Here is a 10,244-nt window from a genome sequence, read left to right as displayed (position 1 = left end):
ACTCAATTCTCCAATAAAAGATATAAACTATCAGACTGGATACGCAAAAAGGATCCAGCATTTTGCTGCATACAGGAAACTCATCTCAACAAAGATAGACACTACTTCAAAGTAAAAGACTGGGGTAAAAGTTCCCAGCAAATGACCCCAGGTACATATGCCGCAGAGGATAGCATTTTCTGACATCAATGGGAGGAGTGGCCTTTTGTCTAATGAAGGATTGTTTTCCCAGTGTAGGAAAACACCAAGGTGCTGAGGTAGGAGAGGGTGATTGGGAGATGGAGCACCTTCATGGAGGCAATGAGAGGGGGAGGGAGGATGGGAGTGTGGGAAAGGGGATAACATATGATATGCAAATGCAAAATTTTTTCAATAAAAAAATGAAAAAGAAAGGAACGGGAGTAATTAACTCTTGCGTTATTTCTTTGAAGTGCTTTCAGAAGCACTCAGTCACCCTCACAGAAGTCCACTCACTCAGTCACCCTCACAGAAGTCCACTCACTCAGTCACCCTCACAGAACTCCACTCAGTCACCCGCATAGAACTCCACTCAGTCACCCTCACAGAACTCCACTCACTCAGTCACCCTCACAGAAGTCCACTCACTCAGTCACCCTCACAGAACTCCACTCACTCAGTCACCCTCACAGAACTCCACTCACTCAGTCACCCTCACAGAACTCCACTCACTGTCACCATCACAGAACTCCACTCACTGTCACCCTCACAGAACTCCACTCACTGTCACCCTCACAGAACTCCACTCACTCAGTCACCCTCACAAAACTTCACACTCTGAGTCACCCTCACAGAACTCCACTCACTCAGTCACCCTCACAGAACTTCACTCACTCAGTCACCCGCATAGAACTCCACTCAGTCACCCTCACAGAACTCCACTCACTCAGTCACCATCACAGAACTCCACTCACTGTCACCATCACAGAACTCCACTCACTGTCACCCTCACAGAACTCCACTCACTGTCACCCTCACAAAACTTCACACTCTGCGTCACCCTCACAGAACTCCAGTCCTGGACTAAGGTTCAGCATCTGCCCCTTCTTAAATGCAGAATATTCACAGTGGTTCTTTTTGAGCTGTAGATAAATGTAATTGCCATTCTATGCAGGAGTGTTTGATAATCAAACAAATTAGGTAGTGAATATTATTACAACAATAAAAGCATTATGTGTAAACTATGTCCAGTATTATTGGTTATGTTATTTTTTTAATAAGGAAAACATTTAATTGGGGCTCGCTTACAGGTTCAAAGATTTAGTTCATTATTATCACGATGGGAACATGGCGACATCCAGGCCGGCATGGTGCAGGAGGAGCTGAGAGTTTTATACTTCATCAGAAGGCTGCTAACAGAATGCTGTCTTCCAGGCAGCTAGGATGGGGGGGGGTGTCTTTTTTGTTTTGTTATATTTTTTTTACACTCCAGATTTTATTTTCATCTTGGTTCACCCTCTGACTTTTCCACATCCCATACCTCCTCCCCCTTGTCCCCATCTCCACAAGGATGTCTCCACCCCACCCACCCTGCTAGACCTCTAAACTCCCTGGGGCCGCCAGCCTTTTGAGGGTTAAATGCATCTTCTCTGACTGAACCCTGACCTTGTAGTCCTCTGTTGTATATGTGTTGGGGACCTCATATCAGCTGGTGTATGCTGCCTGGTTGGTGATCCAATGCCTGAAAGATTTCGGAGAGCCAGGTTAATTGAGACTGCTTGGTTCTCTTAGAGGGTCACCTTCTTCCTCAGCCTTCCCCAGCTTTTTTCTAATTCAGTCACAGGGTATTATTTACTTTATTATATTGATCAGAAAAATCTAAAGAATGGCTTTAAAGGAGAGCCATATAATTAGTAGTGCTGGTAGTTTGGTAGAATGTGAGCCCATATTTGCCTTTAATAGGAATATGAATATTATGATGTCATATACAAACAGGAAGTAGTTTAAATCTGAGGAAGAATTAAATGCTGCCTCTTCTCCGGATGAATGAATGAATCACTCTGTTGAGATCTCAAAGCCCATCTATAAACACAAAGCCATTAGTAAAGGTAACAAACAGGAGCTGAAGTCATCAAATCTACAAGTTGAGGCAAAAGAGGATGAGGAATATAAGACCAATAAACATGCTCAGACACATCACTTCAGGTGCACAGGCTAATGCAGAAAGAAACTTTCAGGTGACATATGGCTCTGTCTTTCTCCCCTGGTTCTGAAGATATGGTTCTTATATCCTCTAGCTCTTGAGTTGGGGACTGGCTATCTGTCAGATATTTCCACTGTCTCATTGTCCTCCATTGTTTTCCCTGATGGCTTGAGGCTAGAGGAGCCGATGAGGATCCAAAATACCCCACTGGATCTATTTGCAATGACAGGCACCCACCCTTTCCCAATTTTCTTCAGCAAACTGGGCTTCAAAGTAACAAATTATTTAAACCACACAGGCCCATCGAAAGGCAGTTCAGGATGTTCTGCAGAGAAATGATTTTTTTGAGCTTTTGAACAAATTTTAAAAATTAAGAGTAAGTAAGAAAAGAACAGAATATTCCTTGGTGTCTCCCCCTTTTTAATTTTTAAAATAATTATTATTTTAACATTCTATGGGCTCTTGCAATTGAAGACTATAAAGAATACCTTAGTATGATTAATATTCCATTATTTACAAAAGTTATTATGCTTTTTACTACTGTAGGCTGGTCCATCATCAAGTTTTGTAGAAGTAGGCCCTTGATAAGACAAGAGCATATTGCAGAAGCAGTCTGTGAGGATTCAGGACAAGGACTTTGAGAATACATCCATGCAAATGTTCAAGTGTGGTGTATGAGGTGCAAGAACAAAGTAGATGACATCCATTGACCATAGTTCATTAGCATTTTTACCTCTGAGATTATGACTATGTGGTTTTGAGAGTGTAAGGGGGCACAAAAAGGACATCTCTGAACAAATCATCTCACTTGTGTCAGTGGCATGTGATGTTACAAATGAAGTCGATAGCATTAGTGTACAAATATCGACATTGTCTTTCCTGAAAACGTAAAAACAGGGCATTAGCTTGCTTTCTTCTGCAATACAATCGGGAAGGTTAGAGTGTGCACAGGTATGAGCAGTGAACAAAGGAAGTGTGCTGTAACCGGTGTTACAACAGCACATGAAAATGAAATCAAAACCATTCTATGACTGGAAATAATTCTACATCATAAACAGAACCTGAAACCACATTTATGGGTTTGTGAATTAACTGTAATAGTTTAATTGAATCATTCAGTTCCACCTGTTGGGCTGACAAATTAGATTGATGAATATCTGGACCATGAATCTCTCCCATATTCTTAGATGAATCCCAGTAGAATAAGTATCTGCTGATGGAATAGAAAAGTTTGAACAGCTTTTGTAATCCCAAATTCAGTGTCTATGAGAAAATCCCATGACTTACCAGTTGTGTAATGACTTCCTATTCTTCCATAGTGATAGAGATCTGTAACACTATTAAAATTGATTGTTAGTTAAGTGGAATATAATGCAGCAAGGTTCAAACCCAGGTAATTGTTGACGTTGAGTCCTTCCTGATTTATTAATTGATCAAGAAGAGTAAGGTAAGCAGTTAGGATCTTATGCCCTTATGATGTAAAGAAGTCCATTCCAAAGGCCACCTTCTTATGCCTGTAGGAGACAATTTAGTGGGGGAAATGAATAAGTCTAAAGAGAGTAAAAGGGCCACATAATACACAGATGTCCCCTTTAGTCTGGATTCATATAGTTCTTTTTCTCTCAAGAAATATGCAAGAGCTGCCCAATGCTGCCGCTCCTTCTAGAGCTTAAAATAGATCATTTAGTGCGCAATTAGGTATTACTTTAGTAAAACATAGCCAATTAATATCTCCTAATAATTTCTGAAAGTTGTTGGGTATTTTTAAATTGTCTTGTCTAATGGACTTGTGTGTGTTTGTGGCTTTACAGTTGTTCTCTAACTAGTCATACAAAATATTGTAGAGTGTCTGATCATTGTAATTTTTCAGGTGCAGTAAGAGGCTCATTTGTATGTAGCATATCCCGAGTCATGTCATATATGGATTTAGCTCTTACTCTTTGGAGGTGGTTAATAGGATATCATCCTACACAGAATTGAAATGTACCAGGGGAGTTTGGTGTAGCTGGATGTAATACAGTCCTGGTTATAGACCTCCATTATTATCAGGTTGAACATATATAGTATAAAAGCAATCCTCTAAACCCAAACTACTGAAGGCCAGTCTTTAGGAATAGCTATGGGCTTAGGCAAATTACAGTGTAATGCTCCTAGTCGCCACATGGTGGCACAATCTCCATGTACTAGGTTTTTAATTACAAAAATAGGAGCATTCCAGGGAGAAAAAGAGGGTTCGATGTGCCCATTCTCCAACTGTTCTCTGACTACCCAGTGCAAAGGGGTCACTGAGGTGTCCAGACAGGCTCACTGGATTTCCATGTAATTTTTATAGGTGGAATTTTTCAATGGCCCCTATGAAAAACCCAAACCATGTTTATGATTTTGACCTTGTGGGAATACAGGTTCAAGAAACCCTTAGTCCTTTCCCTTTTGGATATCCTGCTCTTTTTCATTAGACATCAAGCCTGTGAAGAATAGGTAGCATTTGAGGTTGGAATTCAGATCTCTACATTAGTCTATTTTAGAAAGTCTCTTCCTTAAAGATTAATTGGAACACGAGTAACATGGCTGTAGAACTGCCTTTCTGTCTTCCTATGCCTTACAACTTTGTAGCTCTTTGATTAACCTCCATAGGCTATAATTCCCAACCCTAGTAGGGTTTAATTTTCCTCTTTAACAGGGCATAGGATGGGCACTCTTTCAGTTTGTACTCTGAGGATTGAGAAGTAATGTTCTCATGAGTTCAAGCTGTATGCAATCACAATGAAAAAAACCATGTTTTTCCCTTAGAGACATAAAAAGGATTATTTCAACATTTAATTGAATGACAACAGCAAGCAATAATGATCAATCAGAAGTAAATTTACTCCTATCCACGATTACTGGGAGGAACAGAAAAACCCATTCCACAAACCTGTGTTTTGAAGAAACTGAGTTCACAAGAATCTTGTCTCACTTTCTTGGAGTGTCTCACAAGAACTCAGAATTCTCCTCATATGACTCCATTCCTGGACCATGTTCTGATATCATCATGATAAAGATTTCTGGAAAAAATAGGATTAAGTCATCTGCTATGCTCTGAAAATCAAATGTTCCCTACAGGTTCATACATTGAGGGCCTGGTTAGCAGCTGATGGTCTTTGGGGAAATTACTGGATCCTAATGGTTCTGAACTAAACCATGGTTTAATCTCTTACTAGACTTACACCATGATACATTGTTTGAATATGGTAGAAAGAATCAGGTCAATGTGCAGGAAATAAGTTATAAAAACCATACCTTGTCTGGCCACTTCTCTTTTTCTTCTTGACCATCAGATAAGTAATCCATATGATATGCCCCAATGATATGATGCTTAGTTTTACCAGACCCCTGGATCAAGAGTGAAATTTAATGTTTTACTCCTTTAAATCATGTCAGGATTCTGTTATACTTAGTGCATTATAACCAATGTTATAACCAACATTCCATCAGAAATAGCAATTCAACTCCTAGAAATATATCTAAAAGTGCAAGGCAGGGCAAAGCAGAACATTGTACTATGGGTATCTTTTATGCACATTCATATTACATAAGCTAATTACCAAGTAATGTGTGCATACAACATCTTCATCTAATGCCTGGCTTCCCTCTTCCCTTTCTTAACCAAGGTCACAAGAGACCAGCTCACTACCTTTCACCAGCACTAGTCATGCTCTGTTTGACTCAAGCTCAGTTAGAGTATCCAACTCATTTATACCTGACCCTCTTCTTCACAACAGCTCACAATACTGAAAGATATAAAGCCCTTCAATAACCCATTTATCCATTGTCTGAAAAACAAATGTTCACCCCTTAGCATGGCAAAGACTCTGACAATGAACAGAGCACAAACTCAAGTGGTGCATGGGGTGGACTGCAAAGTTTAGATTATTTGCAATAATGGCAGCAGGATATTGAAGCATTGGTTGCTGCAGACAATCTGGATACACCATCCTCTACAGAGGAGAAGGAACAGGGGACTGAGCTGTAGCTGGTTGTGCTGTCTATGTCTGTGTTAACATGACATAACCTAGAGTCATCTGAGAGGAGGGAACTTCAATTGAGAGAATACCACCATAAGATCGGACTGTAGGCAGGTAAGCCTAAACATTGGGGGCATTTTCTTAATTTGTGATTGATGATGAAGAGCTGAGCCCATTGAAGATGGTGTCGTCTCTGGGTAGGTAGTCCTTGGTTCTATAAAAAAAAATCAGGTTTAGAAGAACTGTAGGTAGCATTCCTCCATGATCTCTGCATCAGCTCTTGCTTCCTGGCTCCCTCCTGGTTTGAATTCTTACCTTGGCTTCCCCCAAAGTATTGTGATACAGGGTGTGTAAGCAAAACAAACCCTTTTCTTCTCGAGTTTCTTTTGGCCATGCCATTTCCTAAACAAAACAAAAAAACCAAAAAAAAAAAAAAAAAAAAAAAAAAAAAAAAAAAAAAACACCAGTAACCCTACTAGGACACTGGTCTACTGAATGATCTAGTTTCTCGAAGTTCATAAGAACAGAGCTGTGGCTATCTGTAGCAGAATATAGTCCTTGCCAACTTGCAAGAAAAGGGAACTCCACTTGAACTCCTCTTTTTTTCTGAGCTATTTCTTGAGCCCAACTGAGAGACAGAGACTGAAATAGCCCATAGATAAGCCCATGGGCACAGGTGGAGCAGGTAGATACCTCTGAGAAGAATATAATTTGTCATGGACCTGACCCAACCCATAACTATCCACCTACTTCAAACTGTTGCCACTGTAGATGGCCTATGGAATTCTCCTTCAGTGCAGGGCTCATCCCATCCTATAATGCTCTGTGTGAAACCCTTCAGTGACCCTGTTAGGCCCATGGAAAAGTCTGAGTACAACAGGAAGATCTTTAATCACCAGCTTATGCACTGTAGATTTTTACATTAATACATTTGACTTATAAACTCCTTAAAGAGCCATCCTTACCTCTAACTTCTTGGGTACTACTACTGAGATGCCCTGTTGCTAATGAGAGCAGAGTCCTTTCCATCACCTTCAAAAAAATCAAGTCTTCTGTCCTACTGGAACCGTTGTTAGAGCTGTGCCTCCCCAGATCTGCAGAGGACAGCATGGTGACATTAAAAAGCTATGCCCTGAGTCCACACCTTAACCCTGTGGTAGAAGATAGATAAGACTCTTCTCATAACCACAGAACTGTTCTCAACCTTTCATTTACTGGATTGAACCCATGTTGGAAATACATTCTACACTGAAGCTCAGTTCATTCCTCTATAACTATAACCAGCCTTCAATATTAATTCAATAAAGTCTAATTGTATAATTTAATAATAAAAGTCACAAAGATAAAGGACAGTTGAAGCAAGTTAAATTAATTTATTAAATTGAGTTGTTGGCCTTTTATCTTCTGAAATACACATTTTAAAAAGATATATTATTGTAATTATATATGTATGAGTGTTTGCTTGCATGTGTATATTTATACAATGTGTGTGCCTGGTGTCCATGAAGGTTGGAGGAGAGGTGCTTAGGATCTGAATCCTGGTCCTGGAAGAGCAGCCAATGCTCCTAACTGCTGAGCTATCTTTCTAGACTCTGAAATTCATGGTTTTCTTTCTTTCTTTCTTTTTTTTTTTCACAGAAGATCATCATCTTTAGACAAGGAACAAATGGCTGGAAATACTGCATGGCCAAGCTCTCGGTTCCTCAGGGCCAAGCTTTAACATAAAGGGGATGCAAAGAAGGGCAGTCTGATTTGGTCTTGAACTCGGAGGTGGGGGAGTGGCAATCCTGGGAGGGGAGACAGCAGAAATCCAAACACGAGGACAGCCGGGGTGACTGGACTGGGAGGGAAGGCACTTGGCTCAGTCTCCTGTTCCCACCCGTGCAAGAGCCAGTTGCTCCTCAACACTCAGTGGCCCAGAGGCTGCTCCTGGTTGAGCCTCTGGAAGAAGCTTTGTCCAAACTCCTATGTGCTGATCATGATGGCGCAGGAGGGCGCAGCCTTGATGATTCTGGGGAGGAAACCTGCAGAGTCCCCTGGTGCCAGATTCCGCCTGGATTTTCCGAAGCAGGAGTCATGGAATCAACTCTTGGCGGCTTCACTCTCAGAGCCTCCACTGCTCCCAGTGACATTTGTCTTCACCACATCGAAGGGTAAGGTAAGGGTGGCAGCCACCATTCCTGAGATGCCACCGGCCACAAAGCTGACACCCACAGATGTCTGGTCTTTTGGTCTTAGCCCATTCAGCCATCTTTTCGCCAGCTCATAGTTGAACCAGTACAATGCTGAGAAGGGGCCATCTCGAAGAACTGTAGGACCCCAGCCCAGCCAGAGTGAGCGCCAGCCACCCTGAGCCACCACAGCTTGAACACAAGTAGCCAGTTCTCGGTATGATACATGCTGAGCCTGAAGCTTGGTCCGCACAAGCTCCAAGGGGCTGACCACTGTCACAGTGCCCATTCTGGCGAGGGCACCAGCCACCATGGGTGCGTAGAGGTCAGAGGTCAGGGACTGACCACAGAGGAAAGCCTTGAGTTGGTCATAAGCAGTGAAGTAGATGGCAGTAGCTGGCACAGTCATCAGCAGGGTGGCTGGAAGGCCGCTCCACAGCGTCCTGGTGCCCTCATGCCTTACAATCTTTCACAAAGGCATCCAAGGTGCCAGTGAACCGTGTAGGATCCTGAAACCAGGTGGCGCAGCGAGTACCATTTGGGCACGGGTACAGAAGTTCCAGGACACCATTGCAGTGGAGGAGGCGCTTCCCTGGGGATTGTAGAGCAGAGGATGATTTGGTGTAGGAGAGACTCCAGAATTTAGAAGGAGTTGCCAATTCACTGGCTACCGAGGGTCTCTGGGACTGAAGGCGGACCTTCACCACATCCAGGGGTGTCATGAAGAGGGAGGTGACCACAGCCCCAGCTCCTGAGGCCACCATTTGCTGAAGGGGGCTAATGCCCCCAGGATCCTGATCATCCATCTTGGAATTTCAATCCTGGCTCTGAGCCGGTCCTTGCGCCGCGCCACGCCAGGGGCCTGGCGGGCCCGTAGCGGCTCCACGGCCGGTGCAGGGTCCGTGCATGTGCCCGCTTCGCACAGAGGCTGCCTGGGAGAGCGGTGGGCCGGTCCCCCATGGTTTTGTTTCTAAGTGCTTATGTAAACAACTCATTTTTAGTTATTGAATTCATGGAAATTAGTATTTAGATATCTTATTGCCACATAATTTATTTGAATTTTTATTTTTTTTCTTTTATTTTTGAGATTATATGTCTAGGACCTGCTCGGTCAAACAACGGGTTCCCCAGGGCAGGAGCCAGGATTGAAAGAAAAAAGAGACAGTCAAAAATTGTAACATGACTTTGGCCAGTCTTGAGGATGAAGTGAAACTTCCTTTATTTAGTCCTCTTTCAAACCACTTTAAGTACAGGCAGAAAGATAACATCAGTTCTGAGTCCGGGAACAAGCAAGTTAATAATAAAAAATCCTGTAAACATTTTTCTGGAGGCCAGGTGTGAAGATCAGGGACAAGAGGGGATTCCAAGAGACAAAGAGACTGCCACACCTACATCCTCAGAACCTGCCCTGAGCTACAAGTGTAAATGTCCTACCCAGAGCTTCAACTCTAAGAGTTCTGCCCTGAGCTTCAAATGCAAATGTTCTTAATCCAGCCAGTTTCCTGAGTATAGGACCAGAGTCAGATTCCTGCCTTGACCAGCTTCTGATTGTCCTGGTGAAGTAAAAAATTTCCGCTGCCAACTGTCCAGTGGTGCCAAAATGCTTTCCACAATTATAGTGTAATTATATCATTTCTATCTTTCCTTTTCTCCTCACACAATCTTCAATATCCCTCTTTGCTCTCTTTCAAATTCACATTAATGTTTTTATTAATTATTGCACACATGTAAATAAAATATATACATTCCTAGACACAACCTTTTCAGTCTGTATAATATTGCTTAAAGTTTGCTAATGAATGAGAGTCCAATACCTCTCTGCCTCTCTGACAGGCTTCTTGGTTTTCTTTATGGGATTGCAGCCAGATGCCAAGAGCAAGCATCCCATACTATGAACATGTGGAAGAA

The 10,244-nt window shown here is 42.2% G+C and overlaps 1 pseudogene across 1 annotated transcript; it reads right to left on the bottom strand.

The window, feature by feature from the left end:
- Nucleotides 1–8,073: 8,073 nt before the first annotated feature.
- LOC308429396 (mitochondrial glutathione transporter SLC25A39-like) lies at nucleotides 8,074–9,239 on the bottom strand (annotated as a pseudogene). Its single transcript has one exon. The product of its transcript is annotated as a mitochondrial glutathione transporter SLC25A39-like (transcript).
- Between the last annotated feature and the right edge of the window lie 1,005 nt (nucleotides 9,240–10,244).

The sequence above is a fragment of the Micromys minutus genome (genome assembly GCF_963924665.1).
Source record: "Micromys minutus genome assembly, chromosome: 13".
NCBI lineage: Eukaryota > Metazoa > Chordata > Mammalia > Rodentia > Muridae > Micromys > Micromys minutus.
The sequence above is the reverse complement of the archived record's forward strand: the minus strand, read 5'-3'. Positions and strand labels throughout refer to the sequence as shown.